This window comes from Panthera leo, chromosome A1, assembly GCF_018350215.1.
Source record: "Panthera leo isolate Ple1 chromosome A1, P.leo_Ple1_pat1.1, whole genome shotgun sequence".
Lineage (NCBI taxonomy): Eukaryota > Metazoa > Chordata > Mammalia > Carnivora > Felidae > Panthera > Panthera leo.
This window is the reverse complement of record NC_056679.1, coordinates 237,211,470-237,238,478: the sequence shown is the minus strand read 5'-3', so window position 1 is coordinate 237,238,478 and position 27,009 is coordinate 237,211,470.

Sequence of the window (27,009 nt, the reverse complement as noted above, 5' to 3'; positions counted from 1 at the left end):
GGGCTCAGGACAGGGGATGGGGGGACCGCACCGTCCCGCCAGATGGAGCCAGGCTCAGGGAGAATCCGGTGCTGCCCTTCCGCGGGGCTGTCGTCCCCCCAGGACGTGGCCACCGTGCACGTGGCACCGGTGCCCTTTCTGGAGACAGGGCCGTGAACTTGCCGCGAGTTTCCACAGAAGTGGGAAAACTCACGTCCACTTCCTTCTGCCCCTCGCGCACACCCTGGCTTTCACTCACTCAGCCCCAGACCCCAGTGGCCCCACCACTGCCCTGAGGCTCACGGGACGACGGGCCGGGCTCCTTTGCCACCAGCCCTCGTCCCCGAGAGAGCCGATTTCCTAGGGGGCGTGGCCGTGCTCCACCACCCGGACGACTCACCTGCTTCCAAAACCGGAACACCGCCCGCCCTCTCGGCTGTGGGTCCCCTACCTGCAGACTTCTCCTGCTGCCTCCAGTCTTCTCGAAACCCCCAAATCTGTGGTTTCTCTTTCTGCTGTCACTGCTGACAGGAGGCAGGGATCCTCCTTCTGATACGGGGTCAGAAGGTCAGTGGTAGCGGGGCGCCTGGGTGGCTCAGTCGGTTGAGCGTCTGACTTCAGCTCAGGTCACGATCTCACGGTTGGTGGGTTCGAGCCCCACGTCGGGCTCTGTGCTGCCGGCTCGGAGCCCGGAGCCTGCTTCGGGTTCTGTTTCTCCCTCTCTCTCTGCCCCTTCCCTGCTCGCGCTCTGTCTCTCTCTCTCAAAAATAAATAAACCTTAAAAAATTATAAAAAACTTCAGTGTTGGCTTCACACCATGTACACGCCTACGTCACGCCCTCACTTGGCCTCATCTCGCGGGCATTTCCCCCTCTCACAGCATCACAGGAGTAGCCTGAGTACAAGTAGAATACGATGCTTCGAGAGAGAGACCTTCTCACGTAACTTTTTTTGCCGTGTGTTGTTATAATTGTTCTGTTTTACTATTTCATTATTACACATTGTTGTTAGTCTCCTTCCAGGACTCGGTTGTGAATTAAACTTTATTACAGGGAAAAGCACACTTCCACGTGGGCTCTGACACTTTGGTTGCTGGCACCCACTGGGGGTCTGGGAACGTGTCCCCGGTGGAAGGGAGCGGACGGCTGTACTCACAGAGCTTTCTCGATCACACACCCACGCGTGCGCAGAGCTGGGACGTCTGAGTCTCTGGGCGCACGTCCCCAGGGCGGGTGGACACAGGCGACGCTCGGCCTTCTGGGCTAGGCTCTCGTGCTGTAAATAACCGTCTTTCCTGCAGTCTATTGAATGCAATGCTTTCTGAATTTTTGTGCTTATTGTTGGTGTCACTGCTGGTTAAAGTGGCCACAAGTGTGGAGCAGAAGTGCTGTCTGGTGACCCCAAGCACAAGCAGGCCGCAATGTGCCTCACACAGAAAATGCAGATTAGGTAAGCTGCGTTCAGCCCCGATTACGGTGTTACATTGGCCGAACGTTCAATGTTAACGAGTCCACAATGTGTATTCAACCACGGGTGCCTGGGTGGCTCAGTCCATGAAGGCTCTGACGCTTGGTTCCAGCCCAGGCCAGGATTTCATGGCTCGTGAGCTCGAGCCCCACATTGGGCTCCTTGCTGACAGTGCTGGGGCTTGCTTGGGATTTTGTCTTTCTCTCTCCCGCCCTCTCTCTCTGCCCCTCCCCTGCTCACACTCTCTCTCTCAAAATAAATAAATATATATATTCAAAAAGATGTCTTCAAAGAGAAACAGCCATAAAACAAGATCGTGTATTGACTGGTTGAGGAAAATGCTTCACGCAGCGGCTCACAGAACCCTACCCCCAGGCCTCCTCCAGGAGCGATGGCTGAGTGTGTGCTGATCTGTGTTCTCAGTGACTTTACGGAACACGACTACCATAAACGATGAGAATCAACCGTATCTTCTGTACCTGGTCTTTTGCTGACAACGGTCCCCCCGCCCCCACTGACTTACGGTGAATGCGTACTTGATATACATTTGTCTTAAACTGGGCTGCACATAAAATTATCTGTGACTTAAAAAAAAAAGAGGACCCCTGTTGGGATGGCCCCTCCCCCTCTGAGATTCTGTTTTCATAGGTGATAAAGGGCACGGGCACTGGTAGTTTCCACAGAGCCCTGATGATTCTAACAGGCAGCCGGAGTACAAAATGTCTTGTGTGTTCAAGAGACCTTTGGGACGTTTTCCTGGAAGCGAAACACAATCAAACAGTGTGCCCCAAAAGTGAACAAAAGCCCCCATTTCAGTCACAGAAGCTTAGTTACCGGGAGTGTTTCTCCCCAGCTGCTATGCAGCAAGGCTGGTTTCGTAACCTTGTGGAAGGACCCCCTCCTCAACATGATTTCATGGAAGCACAGCTGGGCCTCCGGGTCTGGCATTTGGGGTTCTAACCCCACCTCCTGTCTTGGTCAGCTCTCTCCAGAGACACAGAACGAATAAATGAGATTTATTAAGAGGTATTGGCTCCCAGGATCAGGAGGGTCAGGAAGTCCCGCCCACAAGCTACTGTCTACACTCTGGGGTAGACAGTGTGGACTCCAGAAGAGGCGTGACTCCACCCTTGGCTTCACGAGCTCCCTCCATGGACCACGTGCGGCCACAGCGCACTGGGGAGGGCCGTGTGCGTCACCAGCCTACCAATTCAGGTGCTGACCTCTTCTGGAAACACCCTCATAGACCCACCCAGAAATAAGGTTTAACCGGATACCAGGGCTCCCTGTGATCCCTTCAGGTGGACGCAGAAAACTAGCCATCACTGCCACTTATAGTTGGTGTGATCCTAGAGAACGTGACCCTCCCTGAGCCCCTGGCCTCGTCTGCAGAATGGACGTGGTAACAGTTCGCCCGCATAAAATTCTTTAAGGTTAAGAGGGCAAAGGCAGGTGACTTGTTTAACACCTGGCCTGGCATGTCTTCACGAGGATCTTACAGTCCCGTTTTCTTTGCTGACGTCTGAACCGACGGAAAAAGACAAAATGGGAGGCAGGAAGAGAGAAACTTGTCAGGTTCAGCCGACACGGCCGCGGACCAAGGCGTCGATGAGGTGGGCGTCCAGCACAGGCGTCTCTGCGGGGGCCCCAGACTTGGAAGGCTGTGCCCACTCCGTCCCCAAGCTGGGAACGCACGGGGTCTGCACGTCGGCCCAAGCAGCTCCTTCACCGTGGTGGGTCAGAAGGGAAATTGCTTCCATTCGGTTTCTCCCCCCCAAATTATATCTTTTCTCACTGCCCAACCTGGCCTACCAGAGACCAAAGGCTACAGAGAGGGACTCTAACAACGAAATGCCAAGAATAAATGACAAAATCCCCAGGGAAGAATGGAGACCTCTACACCTATATACACAAGACACTCAATGGATTCCCTCCAAGTCTTCCTTCTGCTCCGTCCCAGGCAGGGAGGAGGCCGAGGCCCAGAGGCGGGGGCTCTCGGCACACACGCCTGAGCCGTCTGCCCCGGATGACTGCAGCTCCCACGGGGCCCGAACCTCCCACGCCCCTCCCTCTTGAAGCGTCACGGAGGCACTCAATAGCATCATATCACTGCCTCTACCTCCTACAAGCATAGAGCACCCGGGCCCAGGGCAGTCATCCCTGGAAACTTCTGGAATCAGAACTTGGTGTCACCAGAAGTCAGGCCTCCATGGTGGGAAGACCGACCGGGTGGCTTCCGTGACCCGGGCACTCAAGGTCCAGCAAGACCAGTATGCCAGCAGGAGGCCCGTTGTGGAAGTGCTCTGGGGTCTCCCGCCTCCTCACAAGAAGCTGCACCAACAGCGCCCCAGCCACCGGGTCTCGTCTGAGCTTTCCTTCTGTTCCACCTGCCCGCACACAGCCTCTCCGTTTCCTTCCAGCCCCGTGTTTCTGGTCGAGGGGTGCCGCTGCGGCATCTTCAGCCTGGAGCTGGGGCGGGCACCCCCTTAGGATGCTTCCAGAAGGGGAGCCACCCTCTGCAGTGTGCTCAGCTGAAGCTGCTCCCAATGCTTGCTATAACCGTATCTGCGGAGAACCCACATTCATCGTCAAACGCGTTCGAGCAAGTTCTCATGCAACAAGCTTGCCGACGGACTTGCCAAAGGGATGGGGCCTGACATAGAGGGACTCCAGGTAGCCTGGGGTCGCAGACGGCCAGGGAAGCGTCCTAACCGGACCCCAGCACAAACGCACAGTTCTGTCAGTCCTGGTGCTTTTCTGTGACTGCTTTCCTTTTGAAACAGGTCTTAGGTATGTTTGCTTGCCTATAAAAATTCAGTCATTCCTAAGGAGTCAATTAGCTGCGGCCAAAACACGGCTCCCGGAAAGAGGATGGTGGCCACGGTCTTTTCCCCTGGGCCGGCCGAGGCCCCGTGTTGCCCACCGCCACTGTCCACGGGCGGGCACGGCATATGGTGGCGACAGCTGGAGAGCAGGGTGGCCCTGCTGAAATAATGAGACCCTCTGAATCATTCAGCAGCTTTACAAAGGGAAGGTCCCCCCGCGAGCAGTGCACTATATTTAAGTTCAGGGAATCAATTAATCTTTCAAAGGCAGAATTCGCCTAAGAAGCGGGCAGGGGCCCGCACTCGGAAGCAAGCAGGGAGGCCGGGGCTCCTCAGTCTTAGGGCCTCAGCAGCTGGTAGGAGCTCCAGTCCTGCCACGGCGACAGAAATAATATGGTGGGAAAGCCAAACCGGGGGACCACGGTTCCATCACCCAAGACCGTTTTTCCGCACCCCGGATGTCGTGCGGCCAAGGAACCCGAGGGTGTCCACCGCCAGGCCGGGCCGGCCACCGGGCAGGGCGGTTCAGCAAAGCCAGCCTGGTCACCCAGGAAGAGCCAAGAGTAGGTCGGTAGGCACTCTGTACTCAGAGACAAGTGCACCCGCAGCAGGGGACGGCCACGTGTCCACCTCCCGCGGCCAGGGGACGAGCATCGCACCGTTAAACGTGTGTTTCCGCCGGGTGGGAAGGACCGTGGGCCGTGCCCAGCTCTTCCCCCAGGGGGACCCCGGAGACAGCGAGTCAAAGAAAAGGTCTGACTGTTTCAGGTGAACTTGTCCGACGCTCTGACTCCTTAGCAGCGAGCTTTCACTACGGCTTTCCTGCTTGTTAGGTACTGCCTTTATCTCTGTGACACATTTGTGTTTGGTTTTATACGCCCACTGTTTTGAGGCAAAAGACAGTTCTATTTCATAAATGTCTGCATTTATCTATGACTGGACGGAATCCAGAGACACAAACTGATATTTTACTGACCTTCTTCCTCCCTCAGCTAGGTCTCCCCCACGCACACACGTGCACACACGTGCACACACGCCCTTGCCTGTGCCCTGGGGAGAGAAGACAGCAGGGTACGAGGGGGAACAAGAAGTCAGTGGGTTTCTCAAGGGGGGCGTTTTTGTAGCTGGCGTTGCTGTTCTTCACATTAGTTGGGCACACAGACCCTGCGTCTGGAGCACAAGGTGAGAAAAGACACCTGTCTCGTCGGTGCGTAACATCTGCACGGATAGACTCAAGGCCGCTGTGTCTGCTCCCCATTTCCCTCCTCACTAGACTGGCTGCGATGGACCAATGGTCCATCCTGCCTCCATCTCAGACCCTGAGAAGGGGCTGTGCCCGCGGGACATGAGCAGCAGGGACCCCTCACAAGGCCAAGGTCCGTTTGCAGCCAGAGGGACCTTGGCAGTCTGTCTGGAAGTTTCCCTGCCCTCAGAGGGATGCCCACGTGGCTGGGACAGGTCAGGACCAGGGAGAGGCCCCACCTACAGAGAAGGGGCACCCAGCGGGTAGTATCTGCTGGGGACCCGAAGGTGGTCAGAGAGGCCTGTGATGGTGACCACGGACTGCAGGTGCCATGCTGAGAGCCACTGTCACAGGACCGGATGCAGATACAGCTTTAGGGAGGGGGACAGAGGACACCGGGGGTTGGCTGAGAAATCCCTGGGTGTGATTGAATTTACTTGTAAAATACAAATGAGACAACTGTCCCCCATCAAGCAGAAACGGGGGTCAGCAAACAGTCAGTTAATGACAGATGCGGAAAGTCCCGTGGCCAAGGTGGACACTTTTAGGAGGCGGCCGGTTCCCGCAGCGGTCAGTGCTCAGCCGTCCCGCACAGGCCCTCGGGGGGCTCGGACAGGGGCCACACTCAAGCCGTCCAAGACCTTGCCATCCTTTGTCATCCCCTCCGGAAGCGAGTAAGGCAAAACTAGCATTTAAGAGAAATTAAAGCAGCCCAGCAGGTGCTGGGGGAGTAGCCTTTTGGTGCGGACCAAACAACCAAGTGGACGACAGGCACCTGAGGACAGAAGGCGCGTGTCCACAGCGCGGGACAGGAGAGCCGCACAGGGGCCTCGCCAGCATTTCAGTAATGAGAGCTAAATAAAAAGGAAGAGACTAGAAAACACCAGATGTGTTGGAGGGGATGAGGCTAAGCGTACCACACTTCTTTGTGTTAAGCGTGTGTGGTTTCAGACCGTGGTCTGCACGCAGTTCGGGAAGTCCCTGAGATAACAAGGGCCCTTTGAAGGAAGTCAAGTTTGTGCTGTGACCCCAGAGCCCCGCCCCCTGGAGGTTTGGATTGGCCTGGCATCGCATCTGTCTATTGCTAACAAACCACCCCTAAGCTCAGGGAGCTCAAACACCAACCGTTTCTTCAAGTTTCATCATTTTGTAGTTCAGGAATGTTTGGGGCTTAGCTGGTTGATTCTTCTGTCCCCGTGGCATGGACACTCTGTGCATTCAAGCTGGCAGGTGGCCGGTCTGGAGCTCTCAGGACAGCGCGCTCCCCGTCCGGTCTGGCCAAAAGCCTGGGCTCCGACAAGACTTGGCCTGAGCACCCCCAGTGGCCCCCTGGTACCGTGGCCTCGGGATGGCCCAGATCTCTCAAGGGGCAGCTCAGGGCTGCCAGGGACCGTGGGAAGCAGCAGCTGGCTGACCTTCTACGACCTCACCTCGGAAGTCACATAACATCCCCTCGGCCCTGCCCTACCAGGCGAGGGGGCCAAAAGCCCGCCCAGATTCGGGAGGCAGGCCACGCATGGACCTCGGGTCTCTGAGGAGTGTCCAGGAGTAGGCGGCCACGCCTCGGTGACTTCCCAGGTGGCCACAGCGCCTGGGAGCCCGGGCCTGCTCACGAGAGAGCGCCTGCATCAGAGCGCGGTCACGTAGCGACGGCAGGCTTCACTGTCAGTTCAGAATCTTTCCTTGCAGATTCCGAGCACACCGACTGCGTTATTTTCGGTGACGAGAAAATAATTCCTCCTAGGAATGGGTGAAGACACCCTGTGCTTCTCGGGACTTTACCGCAGGCGCGTCGTGGAGCAGACGTAGCACAGCTCAGCAGCCTGGGCACCGCATCCCTGTTCCGGCAGGTGCCCCCCCGCCCCAGACCGCCCAGCGGCCCCGGATGTGGTGCACACATCCTGCACGTGTAACTTAGTTCCATTTTTAAAGCAACAAACATTCCTCAATAATTGAGGACCTGTTGGCTATGTGGGTTGTTTGATGATTTCCTAGATCTGTCCAGGAAGCGATTAGGAAAGCTGGGACGCCCGTGCTTCTGCAAACAGCTACTCAATGTCCGTTTTAGTTAGAAACCAAAAAAGATGATGCGAAACCCTGAAGGCTCTTGTGAGCAAATTCCATTTTGTTTTGTTTTACATTTTTAAAACAATAGAGGGCAGGAGTTTCAAACTGATTTCAAAAGCTTCCTCGTATATGTTCTCCAGAATGGAGCAGCGTTCCCAAAGCTCACATACTTTGCTGGGACTTTCAAGAGCAGTTTGCAGTGGGTTCCTGTGGTCACTTCTGACACCAGGATGCAGTTTTTTACAGGTTTGAGCAGATCCTAGCCACAGAATGATTAAAAAAAAAAATTCTCCTCCTTGTTCTCAATTCACACATTTTGGTTTTGGGCTAAGAATTAGGAGATTTGTCTTAGTTGATTTAATTCATCTCCATAGATAGATAGATAGATAGATAGATAGATAGATAATAGATGGATAGATGATAGATGGATAGGCGATGGATGGACAGATAGGGGACAGTGAATAGATGGATGGATGGATGGATAGATAGATGATAAATGGATAGATGGATGGATAGACACAAACATGATAAATAGATGGGTGGATGGGTGGATGGATGGATGAATAGATAATAGATGTATAGATAGATAGATGATAGATGAATAGATACATGAATGATAGTTTATGGATGGGTAGATAGGATACATGATAGATAATGGATAGCTGGATAGATAGATGATTGATAGATAAATAGATAATAGATAATAGATGTACAGATGGATATCTGATAGATGATAGAGATAGATAGATAGATAGATAGATAGATAATAGATAGATGATAGATAGGTGGATGGGTGATATGTGGATGGATGGATGGATGGATGGATAGATAATAGTTAGATGATAGATGGGTGGATGGATGGGTGGATAGATAATAGATGGATAGGTAGGTAGCCAGAGAGAAAATCGCAGAGATGAGACCCTGCACGGAGGGATTCCGAATGTGAAGGATGTGGGTTTGTCCCGCTTGGTGAAGCAGAAGGTCAAAACGAACGTAACAAGACATTAACGTGCACCGAATGCGTGTTGCGCACCCGGCTCTGTGCCCCGTCTGAGCTGCCTCCATATCACACAAGATGCAGCTTGTTCCCCACTTTACTGGGGAGGAGACGCAACGCGGGGGTTCAGAGAACCCTCTCTGGACCAGAGTCTGGTGCAGCCGCCCCCACTCCGGGAGCCCCGGTTCCGGGAGACCTGGCACCAGCCCCTCTTGGCTGCCAAGACCGTGTGTCCTTGAAAGGGAGGATGTGGCTGTGGTGGGCATCGGGGGCAATGATTCTTTGTTGGGGTGCCCCTCTGCCCCCTGGACTGTGGTTAGCAGCGTCCCCCTTTCTACATAGTCTCCCCGGCCGTGACCACCCCAGATGCCCCTACCCTGTGTTCCATCTCCCCTGGGTGCAAAACCGCAACCCCCCCCCCCCACGCTTGCTCTAAATTGACCCAGCACGCACTTGACATTGTGTACTTTTCAATATCCAGCATCACAGATGTGGGGGCGCCAGGCCGTCCTCTCGCAAAGTCCTCAGAAGGAGAAAAACGTCCACCTACAACGCTGGCTGCGGGGTTAGAATCAGGTCACCTTCTGGCCGCGTCCTGGCCGGGTTTTCCCCGAGCCTGTCCCGGGGGCTGGGCTCGGCTCAGCTCGCGGGGTGGGGGCGGGGTGGGGGGTGGGAAAGGGTGAGGGGGGCGCCCCTCTGCCAGGGAAGGCCGAGGACGCTTCACAACACCGTGTCGCCGGCTGTCGCCCTACAAACTATCTGGAAATGTAGATCCTGGAGTATCTAATAGGGCACCATCAATCTTTTATGGCGAGAGAATACATAAATTATAAACAAATATGTCCTCTGGTCTCAGGGAACAGCATGGTGATCACAGAGGCACAACAGACACGTATTTGCTTCTGCGGCGCCGCGTTCCCCAGCTCTGGCCGCGCTGCCGGCCGGCCCGGAGCCGTCCACTTCCCTCCTGTTGTTTTAAGTAATCGATACGGGGCTGAAATCACCTGCCGCTACGCCTACTACCTCCTACTTTGTCCGCTCATGAATTATGGATCCGCGCGCAACATCCAGTCTACGATTTCGATTGCATTTGCTAATCATTGATCAATAATTCAGGAGCGGCTCCTTCTTCAAGGGCCCTGGTTTCCCGCAGCAGATGGCACCGGGCTGACGGGGAGCAGAAGTCCCTCGTCACAAAGAGCGGCCGCGAAAACAACTTGTGTCAAGTCGCCTCTCCTCCGTCCCCTGGCGCGTCGGACGAGGGTGACTCCGCACCGGCGTCGGGCGCGGCTGGCGCGGCCCTCTCGGCCACCGGGGCACCGGCGGCGGCGTCCACTGGGCCCACAGGGCGCTCAGCCGCAGAGCGAGGCTGCGCCCTCGTGCGCTGTCCGCCTCTGTTCCCTGCCGGACGGGGTCTCGTGGGGCTGGGGGGACAGTCCCCGCCTGCCGCCCTCCCCCGGGTCCGGACGCCTTTGCGGCTGGGACGCAGCCCTGCCCCCCACCCCGCCAGGCGCACGCGCACAGGAGGCGAATCGGGACGTTCCGCGCCGCGAGACTTCGAAGCCCTGAGCTATTTTAAGACGCGCTCTTTCTGCCTCGTTGTTCTTTTGGAGAGATCCGCCTCCATCCGGTTTCGGGCGGTTGCGTTTGTGTCCTTTCGAGCCGCCGCTGAAACGGAGAGTAGCCGTCCTTTCAGAATTTGCCCAGCGTGTCTATCTTAGGTCATTGTCCACGGAAAGAATCCTTTGATTCGAACCTCCCAGAGGCAGCGGCGTGGCAGCCTCTCCCGCTGCAGGGGCCGCTGGTTGGAGGAGAAGCTGCTGCCTGCGGGGGAGGCCGTCCGGGGCGCGACCAGGCAGGGACCCACCCTCGGGGGCCCCTTCCCCACAAGGGGTCGTGGCAGAGGGCCCGGGGGACCCTGGAGTCTGGGCACGGCACGCCCGGGAGGAAAGAGCGTGAGGAGGGACCCTGGTCACCTCCCAGAGCATCTGCCCTGCCCCTCCCCCAGTCCATTGTCGCCAGCCCAGCGACAGAGAGACGGAGAGACGGCACCCGGGAGCTCTAGGTCACTTTAGAACATGGTGAAACCAGAAACAGCCTGGAGGGCAGAGGGGAGGGAGGAAGGGAAGGGTCTCCAGCTTCCTGGCCAGAAGCAGACGGAGAAACGCGATGGCCGGTGGGGAGCAACGGGAACATTCTTTAAACCGGAGAGAGACAAGGCTGAGACAGCAAAGGGCCCTAACGATTTCAGCGAGAAGGAAAAGAGATCGGAACTGGGCGGGAAGGGAGAGAGGCGAGAAGAGGGAACCGTAGCCACAGAGCCCAGGACAGGGAAGGAGGGGGCGAGTGGCGCCCCTCCTGCCGGTCCTCCCCCCAGGCCGGGGTCTGGCACCACGGTGGCCGCTGCAGCATGGAGGGTACACGGCTGGACTGCAGCTGTACGCAGAGACCCAAACCCCGCATTAGTTCTCGCCCGGGATGCCCTGGCTGATGCCCTCGTGACCCGGGCAGTGTCCCCCTGCCCCCGGACCCCTGCTTCTGGCTAGAGCGGGGCCTGTGTGGACCCTGCCGGCCCGACCCCAGCGACCTGGTGACAGTGGTGCCAGCCGGCGTGACACAAGCAGCAGCTGAAGAAAACACGTCTGGTCTGGGTGCAGCTCGCCCCTCCGAGTGACCCGGGACGTGTAGGCCGGAGGCCTGGGGACACTACTGGGCATGTGCCGTGGCTCCACGGGGACGCAGAAGAGACCCACCCAGACCTTCCCTCACCTCCCAGTAACCAAAGCTCTCAGCAGCTGCTGACAGTCGCGCAGAGGTCCCGACCGGGAACGGGCCGGCCCCAGGTGCCACCTGTGATTCGGAACTGTGGAGCCCGAACTCTCCCGGAAGGACCCGGTTCCTTGGGGTCCCCTGCCCCCTGGGGGTGCTATGAAGCAACCACATCACGTTTGAAGAACTCACTCACCCACATGTCCCTTCTGCACACCCTCTGGAAGGGAGATCATCAGCAGTGTCCCCCCACCCGCTTCATGTGTGTCCACTGTCCTCCCCCGACTACCGTGCCTCACGTGCATCGCATCAGTCCTTGAAGACACAGCGTTCTGGGAATAGTACGCACCGTGGAGCCTTTCCCTTCTCCTGACACTCCCGTCTTCATATCCATCTATCATCTGCCCATCTACCTGTCATCTGCCTGTTTGTAGATACCTGACATAGGTGTATGTCTCTACCCGTCCATCATCTATCTATCACCTGTCTGTGCATCATCTAGCCACCCATCTTTTGTCTGTCTGTCTGTCTATCTATCACCTACCTGTCCATCATCTATCCATCCATCTACCCATCCATCATCTATCCATCCATCTTTTGTCTGTGTATCTATTTATCTATCATCTATCATCTATCACTTACCCACCCATCATCTATCCATCCATCTACCCATCCATCATCTATCCATCCATCTTTTGTCTATCTATCTATCTATCTATCTATCCATCATCTATCTACCTATCACCTACCTCTCCATCATCTATCTATCCATCTTCCCGTCCATCATCTATCCATCCATATTTTGTCTATCTATTGTCTATCTATCTATGTATCTATGTATCTATCTTTCTATCTATCATCTATCTATCACTTACCCATCCATCATCTATCTATCCATCTATCACCTATCTATGTGTCCATCACCTATCTATCTATCTATCTATCTATCTATCATCTTTTATAATTCTTCCCATTATTGATGACTGTTTCCTTTCAGTATAGAAATAATTCGAAGTTTTCCTGTTTCCTGGATGTGAAAGCACCCCTGTTTCCTGAACATGGGCACTGTGCTACTCTATGCCTTTTAACTTCTCACGTCACCTCCAGCATGGAGTCCCAAGTGCACATGGCACTATCTGTGTTCTCCTTTGGGGCAAAGCAGCAGGGATATGCTAGGCCCTGAGAAGACTGTAAGCAGGGTCTGTTCCCATCCAGCCGGGATAAGCAACCATCTCCTAGCCAAACGCTGCTCACCCAGGGAGCCTGTCGCACACTTGACCAGGTTCCCAACGTCTGACTGGCCGATGGGCAATAGGAACTGATGGTTCCCAACAAGGATGGAAAGGTGTTTTCCCCGCCAGTTGTGCATCTCAGAGAAGCTCACAAAATACCAGGACACAATCTGGGATGTTCTGGCCTCAGAGCCTTGCTGCTTCAAAAACACTCTGTCCTGGTGCCATCCACCAGCTTCCATGCCCCAGCCCCAGGCCACCCACTTGTGGAAGCCTTCTGAGACTCCCACCGTCTCACCCGCTGTCCCCAGAAGCCTCTCCCCTCCCAGACTGCCTGTCACACTTTTGGCCTCAAGGCTCAGGCTCCCCGTGCTGCAGGTCTGGGGTGCACAAGGGTGGGAACAGGGATCGATATGCTCAGAGCTGCACCCTGTGTGGTCTCCGGCTGGTGCCTCACCTGGTCTGCATGCACCGTAGCTGGCTCAACTGCCCCAACAGTAACACAGAGGCCATGTGCGCCTGGAGACGTGTCCCCTTCGCCCAAGGAAGAGTCTGCCCCCTCCCCTGGCCCCATCACCTGGGGCTCCTCGGGCTGACTGGGACTGACCAGAGGCATGTGCAACTCTGGCCCGAATGTCTCTTTTCCTTTTTCAAAACTTGTGCATTTTCCTTTACTCTGCTAAAACTCTGGGTTGTTTCCCCCTTAATCTCGGGTGTGCACGTGCGCGTGTATGGGCCCCACCGTGCACACGTCTGTATACCGAAGCAACCCTGAGCAGAGCAGAAAGAAATGCCGGCTGGCAAACCCTAGCTCTCTCCCAACACTGGACTCATTCCTGTTTTCAGCCAAACACATTCAAGATGTTTTCCTAGAGGCTTGGCGGCTTGGCGGTGGGCCCCTAGGCTCAAGAGAGGGTGGCGGCCTGGGGGCTCAGGAGGTCTGCACCAAGTGTTTGGTAAGTTCAGATGGAGTGGAACTAAATGGCCTTTCTCAGCCCAATTTAAAATGATTGGTTTGGCTCCCCCTTGCTCGCGCCCTTCCCGTTCCAGCACGGGCTTTATGACAACAAAAAAGCAGTTGTGGGTCCCTTCGTGTCAACCTTCCAGATGTTTTCTCAGAGAAGAAAGACGTATTTATAAGGTACCTTGTACTTCTTGTTCTCTTCAAAATTCAGCTCAAGAAACATTGGAAAAAACGGGCAGAGGGATGGTTTTCATTATATCCCCCTCCCTCGCTCTGGTTTCCGAAACCTGTACCCCGGATAACACAGCTACGTCAAACCATCCACTCGCTCCCTAAACCCGAGGGGCCGAGAGCTCCAGGCCCTGTGCTCCAGGCTGGCTGGTGGGTGGACATCACTGTCGGGAAACGGCCCCCACCTTGAGGAGCAGCCCCCGGGGGCGCTGGGGCAAGGCCGCACTGTGTGGGGTGCAGAGACAGTATAGCCCGGTGGACGTGGTGTTAGGGGAGGGTGTTCAGGATGCCAGTGAGATGATGGCCCTTCCAGGACAGGAGGGGACGGGTCCAGAAGCCTGCTGTCCGCACGCCCTGGGGAGTTCCTGAGGACACGATGTGGCCGTGTGTCCTCCTGCACGGTCACCTGGGGCCGTGTCTTGCCAGCCAGCGTTCCAGGGGACAGTCTACACAGCTGTGCAGAATGCCGCTGTCTACGTAGAAATGTAAAATTTCTCCCAGGAGCTCCTTCGATATGCTTCAAATACTTGATTCATTGACCTTCCCGGGTGTGGAATTAATTGTAGAGCCTGGAAAGTAACAAGTCAAGTTCAAATCCTTCTTAGTTACAAGTCCTGTCTCCACATACCCATTATTTATGTCAGAAAGAAATGGCTGTGCACACCTTCTAATCTGTGAGGGAGGTAATTGATGGTACTTGGGGGGTGATTATTTTCTGTCCTGCCCCTGGCCTCCTGGCTCAGTCACTGCATAATCTAGACCTGCATTGTCTGATGCCAGAGCCACCAGCCACCTGGGCCACTGGGCTGATGGGATTGAGAAACTGAACGTGACATTTTTAATCTTAATTAACTTATGTTTAGATGTATACGTAACCTATGTGCTATATTTAGATTTTAATGTGGAGGCGGTGTAAACTATTTTCCATTAAACACAATTTGGTCTTTGGCTGGGACTCAACATTTCACCTGCACCGTCGAAAATTTGGTGCCCAATTTGAGGTGCGATCCAAATGTAATCCAGTGATGGATTTTGAAGACTTAATCCAATAAAAATGAATGCGAAGTATCTCATTAATAATTACATGTTGACATGATGATATTTTGGGTATCCTGAGAGATTTTAACTTTCACCGCTTTCTTTTTGCTTCTCTTAAAAATGGATATTAAACAACCTGAAACCATCTGTGTGGCTCACATGACCCTTCTTTTTTTTTATGTTTATTTATTTGTTTTTGAGAAAGACAGAGGGGGTGTGAGCAGGGAGAGGGGCTGAGGAAAACAGAGAGACAAAGACTCCCAAGCAGGATCCACGCTTAGCACAGAGCCTGACGCGAGACTTGATCCCACGACCCCGGGATCATGACCTGAGCCAAAATCAAGAGTTGGATGCTCAACCTACTGAGCCGCTCAGGCGCCCCTCACGTCACACTTCTTATTGGGCAATTCTGATCTGGAAGGAAGGCATCTAGATCTGAAGGTAGGCAACACATGGACTTAAAATAAGTGGGGTCTTACAGGCTCCCCCACTGGTCTTCTGTCACAGGATTGTCTCCACCACTATCCTGTCTTTCCAGACACGGTCATTCCTGAACCATTGGACTGAAGCCTTCTGAAGCATCTCAGGCAGATTGAGCAAAATGCATTTGCCCTCTTTCTTTCCCTGTGGTTCTCCCGTCGGGTAGCCGGCGACAGCTGCAAGAGGCAGAACCTCCCAGAGGCACCAGGAGGAGACATCAGCAGTGGGAACCCAGGGGAACCCCATCATGGGTGGTCAGTAAGCCTACTGTGCATGCCTGGATTATCCAGAAGCAGCTGAAATTGGTTGGTGAATTAATTTGCCCTAGATCACTTAATTACCATATTCCAACAGGGTTTAGCTGAATAGTTATTAGAAATTAATCAAGAAAAGCAGAATATACAGTCAGTGGTATCAGAAAATTCAATGAAGAGATCTAAAGCATCTTTAACATTTGCTTATCATTTCATATGCCATGTCCTTTGAAAGTTTTTTGAATAGAATATTAAATATTAAGTATATGATATTCCTTATTCATTATTCTATCATGAAATAATTGGAAACAACGGTTCCTGTAGATCCACGTTTCTGGACAACCATTTGATTTTACTTACAGTTTGACACGGGGTAGGCAGCGATGTCGGTGTATGTCCGAGAATTCCTTTCAGTTCCATCTCAAGGACAAACAACCGGAGACTGTTCAATAAAGTTTGTCAAAACTCCCCCTCAACCAGTGTCCAGGCATATGAATCAAAATTTCAATCAAGGCATTGCCATCTGAAGAACTGGTGTGACCATATACTGGTCCGCTGTATTTTTTTGTCAACAGACTGATCGAGACACAATTCACATTCCATAAAATTCACTTCTTTAAAGTGTACAATGCGGTAGGGTTAAGTACATCCACAGGGTTGTGGGACCATCGGCCCTGACTGATTTTAGAACACCTTTGGCACCCCAGAAAGGAGCTCTGTACCCTCATTCTGCCCTTATTCTGCCCCTGGGAGTCAATAATCTACTTTCTAATCTTTAATGTTTACTTTTAAAAGATGTAGAAAAGAGGAGTTAGTATGTGAGATTAGCCTTTTGGGATACAGTGTGGAGGCAGCAGACAAATGAGTTTCGAGCACCAGGTGGAACTTTGAGAGTGTCTTAGTCCATGTGGTCATAACAAGACACCATAGACCCAGAGGCTGGAGTGACAGACATTTATCTTCTTATGGTTCTAGAGGCTGGAAGACCAAGTTCAGGGTGCAGTACGGTCAGTTCCTGATGACAGCCCTCCTCCTGGCTTGCAGACAGCTGCCTTCTCACTGCGTCCCCTCCCAACATGGTGGACGGAGAGAAAGAGCTCTCTGGTGTCTGTCTTGTAAGGGCACAAACCCCACCACAGGGATCCCACCCTCCTGGTCTCATCCAACCTCCCAAATACCCAGTCTCCCAACTCCAAGCACATTGGAGTCTAGGGATTCAATATATGAATTTTAAGGAGACACAGTGAATCCGTAACAGATAGGTACAAATGGTTAGGACAAAATTGTGTCACGAGGCACCTGGGGGGCTCAGTCGGTTAAGCGTCCGACCCTTGATTTCAGCTCAGGCCACGACCTCAGTGTTGTAAGATCAAGCCCCTCATCAGGCTCTGTGCTGGGCATAGAACCTGCTGGAGATGCTCTCTCTCTCTCCCTCTGGCCCTCCCATGCTTACACCCACGTGCCTGTGCTCATTCTCTCTTTCTCTCTAAAGAACAAAACAAACACAAAAACAAAAAAACAAAATTGTGTTGGGAACCTTACAATTTCCCGACCCAAGCCACAGGTTTAATATTTATTAAACACAAATTTCAAAACTTCTCTGAGCCAGCCTGGAGAGTATAATCAGGGTTGCGGGTTTTGTTTGATCCAACAAAAGGAAGTAAAACCTAATAGTTTAAGTGACAACCATGCTGTTGAACAATGAGAACATTGGCTGGAGGCATCTGTGGGATGTTGATGAAAGCAAATAGAAAAAGAAGGCAGGGTCTCTACCTTTATGAACACACACAGGGGTGTTGAACTCTGGGTCCCACAGCGCAAACATGCTTTAGAGTCCCCAGGGCAACACTACGTGATACTAAAATGCACTTCTGCTGCTAAGCACTGGCGAAGTCATTAAATGGCACCAGTGACAACGGCAGGTAATGTACTTGCTTCATGGTCACGACACGCCAAGCATTGAACTGCTTCCACAGGAGTCCCATTGGCATTAGCACAAAATTAAAAATATAACTGTGAAGGGACTCCTGGGTGGCTCTGTCGGTTAAGCATCCAGCTTCAGCTCAGGTCACGATCTCGAGGTTTGAGAGTTTGAGCCTCGCGTCGGGCTCTGTGCCGACAGCTCAGAGCCCGGAGTCTGCTTCAGATTCTGTGTCTCCTTCTCTCTGTTCCTCCCCCACTCATGATCTTTCTCTCTCTCAAAAATAGAGAATAAAAAAATTGAAAAATGTAATCGTGAAAACCCAACGATGTTAAGTGCCTCGTCAATATCACTGCACACCAACTAAATGGTAAAGTGAAAAACTGGAAAACACCGAGTGTTGGCGAGACAGGGGGACAACTGAAACTTACATGTTGCTGGTGGAAATGCAAAGTGGGAAAAGAAAATTTTAGAAAGCAGTTTGGTGGTATGTTACTAAGTTAAACATCACTACCATTTGCCAATTCCACTCCTAGGATCTGCCCGAGAGAACAGAAGGCAGACAGCAACACAAACACTCGCACTCACAGCAGTGTGACCCATAGGTCCCAAACTGGAAAGGTTGCAAGTAGCATCTGCTAGTGAGTGGACAAACACATCGTGGTCCATCCATACGATGCAGCACATCTCGTCGGTACAAAGGAATAAATACTGATACACGCATCAGCATTAATAAATCTCCAAAGCGTTTTGCTAATAAATGAAAAGAGTCAGACACGAAAGACTCACAAAGCAATTCCACTTACATAAAAATCTCAAAGTGGCAAAATATAGTGACAGAAAGCAGATCAGCGTTCATGAGCGGTCAGGTTTGGGGCAGGGATCACTGAAAATGGACAGGAGGAAGCATTTGGGAGTGACAGACGTATTCTGGGGACGGCGTTGGTGGCTACATGGCTGTAGATCATCAACGGTCAGGCAACCGAACTCCAAACGAGCCGTCAATTAGCACCCCGATAAAGACAACAAAAAGCAATTTAGCAGGACTAAAACAAGTAAAAGGAAACTACATAAAACTAAAACAAGAAGTCTTGGAGGGAAAGCAGTATGTGCTGTCTTTTTTTTTTTTTTTCATGTTTATTTATTTTTAAGAGAGAGAGAGCGTGAGCAGAGGAAGGGCAGAAAGAGAGGGAGACACAGAATCCGAAGCAGGCTCCAGGCTCCGCTCTGTCAGCCCAGAGCCCGACGTGGGACTCAAACTCACAGACTTCGAGATGATAACCTGAGCTGAAGTCAGACGCTTAACCGACAGAGCCACCCACACGCCCCATCTTGTCTTCTGACTGAAATGCTGCATCTACACGGGTCCTGATGAGGTCTGCGGCAGACCCTTTGGGAGGGCCCGCCCAGAACAGCATGATCACCTGCCCATCAACGAGTGCTTGTCACGTGATATCCCTTGTATCCCTGCCCCTGCTCACAGGGATTGGACACAGGGACGAACGACCATTCCGAGCAGAGCTGTCCAGATCTGACTTTCGCCCGGCAATTTATAGCTGGGAGGCAGCAATCGGAGAGGCTGCCGTGCCCCCATCCCCAGCCTTTCTCCACACCCCGCACATAGCAATCTGTCCTCCTCGGCGTGTCACGAGCACTTGAGATCTCTTGCCCAACACAGCGCCTGCCCTCAAGTTTTTGGGGTTGCCTGGTAGCCCTGCCTCAGGTAAGAGAGAATAAATACTTCTCGGTTGTCTTTTGGGATCTCTCTGCAAGGGGGTGCATCGTCCCAGCCCATGTCTCCTCTGAAGATTTACCTGCACTCTGTCTCATTCTCTACTTTGTGTCTTGGTCCAGCATTGTATTCACTCTCTTGTATGTGCAGTGACTTCACGGAAGACAAGAAATTCAGTACCTGATTCTCTGTTCACCATGTATCTCGGCACCGTGCACAGTTAAGTGCTTAATAAATGTCTTTTGATGATACAGATGGTCACGTGGAGGATAACAGTGCTTAACTTCCTCCTGGGAGTTTATATATTTTGAGAGAGCTGCACCTTCGGAATCAAATTATGAGCTGGAAAATCAGTTTCTTCATATCTTTGCTGAACCACAAGGTTAGTGACTTAATGAAGGGTAAGATAATTAACAGTGTGCTGGACAAAGTTCCACATTCCCCCTGCTAAATACTCACCTCTGGTTCACAGAGGTGTAATTGGGCCACCCTGCTTGCATGCTACGTGCCCCTAATTGTGGATCCAGAATAACTCAGCTCATCAATGACTTTCATATGAAATCACAGTGTTTAAAATGGCGGAGTAGTTTTTTAGATTAACATCAGTTGCTAATAAAAGAAAGCTTCATTTCGCCAGTGGGGAACTTTATCATTCTTAACGAAACATACACTTCTGATCATTATATCCCATGATCTTTCCTCGCTTCTGCCTTTGGGATGCTACATTTATTACAGACGGCACAAACACAGCATGGGAGTCGTAATGAGTTGGTGCCCATCGGGCCTTTACTGTGAAGCATGGAGAGAAGGAGAGCAGGGACCGTCCTTGGATTCCATATGACCTGTCTGAAGGTCATCCTAGTTCCAGGCCGTGCTCACAGTAGGTGACCACCTCGTGGGCAGGGCCTTGAAATTTCTGGGAGCCAAGGCACCGTTAAATCGGGAATGGGCTCAAAGTAGGAGTTAGATACAGATCAGACCTTAGGATAGCAATTCAATGTCATATTCTGAGTATGTCGGGTGAAAGTTGGGTTGAAGGCCCCAAGTTCGTTCATTTATGCATCCACCCACCCACCCATCTAATCATCCCTCCCTCCCTCCACTCATTCCACAAATACTGGCTGTACACTTACTGTGTCCCAGTTCTGATCAGGTCTTAGGGATGCAGGCCAGCTATGAATGAGGATTCTGTGGCCTTTTGGCTCCTGGAACTCATCTTCAGGGGCACCCAGGCTGCCAGACCGAAGAGGGCAAGAGAGTTCTAGACTCCGCTTCCTGTGAACTCCAGGTACCTAATGTTCAGAGAGGGGACCACAGCAAGGTGAATGCTTTATGTCATCTTGATTACACTGCCAGCTCAAAATATGCTGGGAGAAAGCAGTGTACCATTTCTGAAAATTCACTCTAAGGTCTTCATCATTTTTCACCTTCTCCCTTTTCTTGAGGCAGTGTTTTGGGCAGCTGCATGCTGCCCAAGTGTGGAAACAAAGGATGCCAACACCTACAGCCACCGGCTCTGTACTGGGTGAGCCTCTGTCCTCATGGCCCTTACGTCTCCCTCATCACACCGGGATCGGAGGACTCCGTCAGCAACCCCATCGTAGCGACGTGGACCCAGAGGCCACGTGCCCTCACCACCGCCTGGCCGCCTCTCTGACTGCAGGCGGGAACGGGGCTCCGATGATGCCTTCCCCTTGCACCCCTGTCCTCTGCATGGGACAGCTGCGGAGGCAAACCAGGAAGCCGGCCCTCCTCCCGGGGACACAGCTGGGAGGGTCACAGCCTGGCGTCTGGGGCAGAAGACCTGGCTTTGACCGCCAAGCTGCCCCGGAGTATTCACTGCACTTCTCTGACCTGGGATGTCATCGTCATATGACCAGGGAGGAGGACACCCCCACCATACCGAGCGGCCAGGGTGACCTTCCCCCGAGTCAAAGCTCCAGCACAGCGACAGGGTGGGCACAAATGTCATTTCCCGTGTCCTTTCAAGAAATGTACCCCCTCCTTCGTTCCACAGGGAGAAAAGCCTTTTTCAATCTTTGCCTTAAATCGGGACTAAGTCGATCTTTGGGACTGATGCCGTTAAATGCTACACTAAGTCTTCCCTACTTTCCTGTCACACCGTCAAGTCAGGGGCGGTGTGGGGGCCACCGGTTTCCATTCAGAAGGGGAGGGGCCCACGGAGAGTCCCCCCCCATTCCACAAGAGGTCAAGACCAACGTTCTTCAATACAGTCTGTCCGCCCTCCTCTGCAGAGAGCTTTCTCCAAGGGCATCTTCGATTTTCCTGGATCAGACTCAAGACGAAGAGGTGAGTTGAACCTCCCAAAACGACAGGCTATAGATCGGTATTCGGTGGAGAAGAAGAATCAAAATGTCAGTGTCTAATTAAAACTCATAAAGGAAAAATTAAATTCCATTCTTTAATGATGCCATTTATTGTCATGGATACTAAGGGGGGGAAATCATACTAATGAAAACGCATTGAGGAAACTACACTTTGGAAATCGAAGCTTGTGGAATGTTTACACCACAGTCCTGTGGTCTGTGTATTAGTCTCAATACGTGTGCTAGTGATTTGCACTGAAGCAGGGAATAGAAGGTCCGGAATTTATCTTTCAACTTACACATGTAGAAAATTTCAGAAAATCCTGAAGCAGCCACAGAGAGCCGTGCTGTGCTGCACAAACAAAACCCAGAGGTCTCTATGTTTAAAAACATTTTCTAAATGTAAGGATTTTATTTAATTTTTTAATTTTTTAAATTTTATTTATTTTTGAGAGGGAGAGAGACAGAGTGTGAGTGGGGGAGGGACAGAGAGAGAGAGAGAGAGAGAGAGACAGACAGACTCCGAAGCAGGCTCCAGGCTCTGAGCTGTCAGCACAGAGCCCGACGCGGGGCTCGAACCCACGCACCGTGAGATCGTGACGTGAGCCGAAGTCGGACACTTAACCGGCTGAACCCCCAGGCGCCCCAAGTGTAAGGATTTTCTGAGATGGGGTTGGGTGGGGCTGGGAGCAGAGTGAGGGAACACAGCAGTCACTGCGTGTTAGCAAGCCTGCGATTTCGGCACAAAATAGGAGACGTGCTTGAACCCCGGCCTCCAGTTTACCCAAATGAAAGGCCGCACACGATTTCCTGAAGAATTAAGTTAATTGGCTTTGGTGTAAGGTTGGTGTCCTTCCTGCTGGAAGCTTTCCCAGGTCTTTCTGGGCGTCGGTGCCCCCCAGACTCCCCGGTCACCCTGTTAGCCCAGACTTTAATTAGCTCTGGCGTCCTCTTTATAATGATAAATGCAGAGATGATAAATATCTCAGCCATCAGCGCTGAATATCATTAACACCTCCCCACTGCCGAATCGATCACTGTCACCCCGGTGCCTGCGTGCAGCGGGGCACAAGGCGGCCTGCCAGAGCGCCTTCCAGAGCACCAGCAGCCCAGACTTGGTGGGGTTTTCCTCCCCATATGCTTTTCTCCATCTTTTGCTGAATATTTGTTTGGCAACCAGAGTTCCAATATATTTCCAGCTGAGATGATAACTATTTTGGGTCAATAAGCAAATAGCTAATTTAGAGCAAAATAAATACCAATGAGAAATTATTCTCCAAGCATCAAGACCTGAAAGAAAGTCAATGTAACGAATATAGCTGGCCTCTTTCAAAACCGGAAGAGCTACTCTGAAGCCGTCTAGAAGTCGGCTTTATAAAGAAAATGTCGATCTATAACCCCAACTTAAATGATGTTAGATTTTTCTTTTCAGTATCTGGAAGCACGAAGTACTCTTGTGCCCGCAGTTGGAGGGCTGTTCCCTCCTGGAAACTGATGGGTCCAGAAGGATGCAACATCGTCCCCTTCTGCAGAACCCTCTCCAGCTCCGGCTGCTGACGGCCCTGGTCCCCCTCTCGCGGCAGCTGCAAAACACCCCCTGTCACTTGCACGGAGTCGGCCTCACAAGCAATTTGAAGGTGGGGAGGGTGTTTTCTTTTGATCTTTCTCATTGCCGGTGAGACACAGTGTTAGTCTCAACATGGGAACAACGATAACGATTCTCCCCGTGTTCCCTTTCGGGTACCCACGTGCCCCTGACCTCTCTCTTCTCATCCTGACGTCACTCTTTTCCCTCCCTCCCTCCACCCCACCTGACCATCCCCATGCCACACCCAACGTCCAATTGGCTAGGACATGTGACACCCACAAGAGGAGGCTCGAGGTCTTTGTGACCAGCGTCCAGAATATTCTCACGATAAGGGCACCATGGGACCTACAGATCTGCCTCCTTCCCAAGCCACAGCACGATTGCATCTTGACCACGTTGTCCAAGATTCCGGGCATCAGCCCCTGGAGAGGTGTGCGCGAACACAGGAGCTCGAAGCGTATAGTTCACGTATTGTGGATATGCTGCTCGTGTCTTCCTGCCTTCAACACAGGCTTCCAGAAGAGTGAGGCAAGGAAGCAGTTTTCTCCCCCAGTCTGCCTCTTGCCCTGTTCCCCATCTTGGAAGCAGGCGCCCCTCTTGCCCTGTTCCCCTCTTAGAAGCAGGTGCCCCCGACAGCACAGCCTTCATCATGGGAACCGGTGTCCAGGAAGGTATCTCAGCGCAGCACCCCCTGCCACGTCCTGCCCGTGTGGCTCCTCAGCGACGTGCCTGTACCGAGCATGTCCACTGCCCTTCATCTCCGGCCCCACCTGGGGCTCAGCCTTAGTCTTCCCGTGAACGAATGGAGCCACCCCCTGGCGGACACTGGCTCTCTGTCCCCACGCCCAGCCTTCTCCAGTCCCTTCTCACACAGCACCCAGGGTGGTCTTTGGAAGCCACACGTCTGGCCACACAACTCCTATACTGAAAATATTTCAGAGCTTTTCTTTGTCATCAAGAAAGACATCTAAAGTCCCAGACGAGCCTCCAGAGCCCCTGGGCTGTGCCCGCACCTCTTTCCCGTGTCCTTTGCGCCCCAGCCTTCCTTCACCTTACTCCAGTCACAAGTTCTTTCCCTTCTCCCTCCTCCGCTGAAATCCTCCGTGAGTCTTTAATTTGCCCGGAGCCCCTGTCCACCTGCTTTTCTGGGTGACGCCTGCTCAGCAGTGTCCATGTGACGCAGGACGCACCCTATACCGTGTGGTGCAGCAACAGAGAGACAGTTCTAGTCTCTTCACCGATGCGTAGACTTTGCATCTTGTTGGTGTCTTGGGTCAATGTCCTTACCTGCAAAGTGAAAATAGTGATGTTTGTCACTTCTTCGGGAGGTCATCGGAGTAAGTGAGCTTGTGTGTGTAAGACGTTTGGACCACTTGCACACTAACACAATACATGTTTATTAGACTTACCGTTTACGGACTTAATATGTTAATAAGGGACCTTAGAATAGATGTCACACATTCACAGGGGCTTTCTTAGAGCCGGTGGTAAATCTTATTTTCCCAAGCTGACTGCACCATCTCCTCCCATCCCACATGCTCTCCCCTCAACGGGACCTTGCCCCTCTCCCACTCTGAGATGAAGTTTTTTGTTGTTGTTTTTCCCCGTTGACTATGGGAGGAACCTGTGACTGCTCAGACCAAGCCAGCTCAGTGTAAAGGCCACTGCAACCGTCCGGTTAGAGCCTTCAGCTAGCCTGGAAGCTTCCTCTCCTTGCCTCTTGGGACGCTTGCCCTCGGTACGCTCCCTCTGGACACGCGTGTGCCAGGAGAAGCCCCACACGGAGAGTGGCCACGCTGTGGCTCCCTGGCCGAGGGCTGAGCCACCAGGCCACAGCCAGAGCCAATGCCAGATGTGTGAGCACGCCATCTTGCACGCCAACACGGTGGAGATCCAGCCCCAGCAACCCACGGAACCCCCAGCGCTAAAACTAAATTGCTGTCTTCAGCCACTGAGTTTTGGGGTGACTTATTATGCAGCGATCAGAATGTAGCCACTACCTGGGTCCCGTGTGGCCACCGAAGTGAGATCCAGTCACCACTGTCCCTTCGAGCACCGCCCGGTTGTCGCGAGTCCAAAGTGAGGGCAGCGGCCAGTTGGTTTTGTTTCCAGCTGTGGATGTAGTCCCTCCTGGGACTTCAGTAGACACTGCAGAAGAAATGAACGAAGAAGTGCTTCGTTCTAATAGTTCTAATGTCTGGCACCGCCTCTCCTCTTGGCTGGCAGGATGGATTCGGTGAGCGATGATCTCTGGAGAGCCCGAGAGTAGGTTTCTGGGAGCCTTGCAGGTTGACAGCCTAAAAGACCACCCTAGACACAGACCCTCAAGTCCACGGATGGGCTCTGCTCGTCCCAGCGTCCCAGACCCATCTATTTCTGGGATGAATGTAATAATTATTTCAATTAATAACAAAAGTTGACATCAGACTGAAGAAAACTTCACAAAGACAATCTTGAGTACCAAGGCAAAGCAGTGAAATTTCAGATTACATTTTCAAAATTCCAAAACTGTTATTGTACTTGTCAGATTAATAATTTAAAGGCAGATCAGCCCCCAAAACACAATGAAGGTAAACTGCTCTCCGTTCTCGTACAGCATTGTCTGTCGTCGAGAGCTACATTTTACAGTTACAGTTCTGTTAAAATGAACATCTTAACTTTCCATTTTATAGCAATACTTCCGTTCTCAACGGACAATCATAAAAGCAATGTTACTTAAAGTTGCAAAGTAATTTATTTCTAAAATAAATACAGGTAAATTGAATTCCATCTGACTATAGGTTAAATATTTTATTTTGTTAGTATAATGAAAACAGAAAATAAAAGGAGACAAAATGTTTTGTTACCTTGGTGCCTATTAAGATCTTGGCATCCTTTCTAGAGAGCGCTAGCCAATTTCAATAACATCGGGAACATGAGGAAATAAATTAGACATTTTAATTGTGAGATTATAACACACTGATGGAAGAGCTGGGAAGGAGCCAAAACAAATTTTAATGACAAAACAACAATCTAAGCAAAGTAGAAAACATTGGACTCTGTGGGCTTTGAAGGAAAATAAAGAAATGAAATCAGTAGCATCTCGAAGTGTATGAGGCCAGTAAACTGGAGAGAGCATAAATCGTGAGTGACATTCACAGATGTATTCTAGATAATGCAGACTGCTTGAAGCAGTAAATCAAAGGCATAATTGGGGAAATGTTCATAAAGCTTGAATAATTGATGCATTAGGTGGAGACAAGAGAATTGCATCCTTCAGGAAAATTTAGAGATTTCAAAGTAAAGACGCACGGTGACCAGTCGCAAATGGCCACTCGCAAGGACTCACACTATTGAAAAGAGTTTAGTTGGGTAACATGACCGTGGGTGAGTCAGCCTTGGATGAAAGAATTTTACTTGTTGGCTTTGCAAACAATAGGTCTATTCTCAGGACGCCCAGAACTCGGCGGCGGGAGAGCCTGGCGGAAGTTGTTGATGCTGTTAGAATCGGATTAGCCCTCGATTGTCACCTTCCTGAGACACACAGCCACACGTCTCCAGACCTGACCGAACGCGGTGAAGACAGATGAGCCGCGGTCGTGTTTACGCAGGGACCGCATCCCTCACGCAAGCGTGTGACGCGGGGCAGGACAAATGCTTGCCGAGAACATGGTGTGGAGACTGGATAATTTGGCGAACTCTCGCTTAGCCTCATGACTGTAAATCGACCTCGTCGAGGTATCGTTTACATACAATAAAGTTCCCATGTTGTAAGCGTACAGTTAGATGAGTTTTGATAGATGTATGCACCAGAGAAACTCCCTCCATCAAAACATAGAGCATTACTATCTCTCCAGAAAGTTCTCTTGGGCCTCCTCTCAAGGGATAGGCCCTTCCGCAGGCCAACGTTGATCTG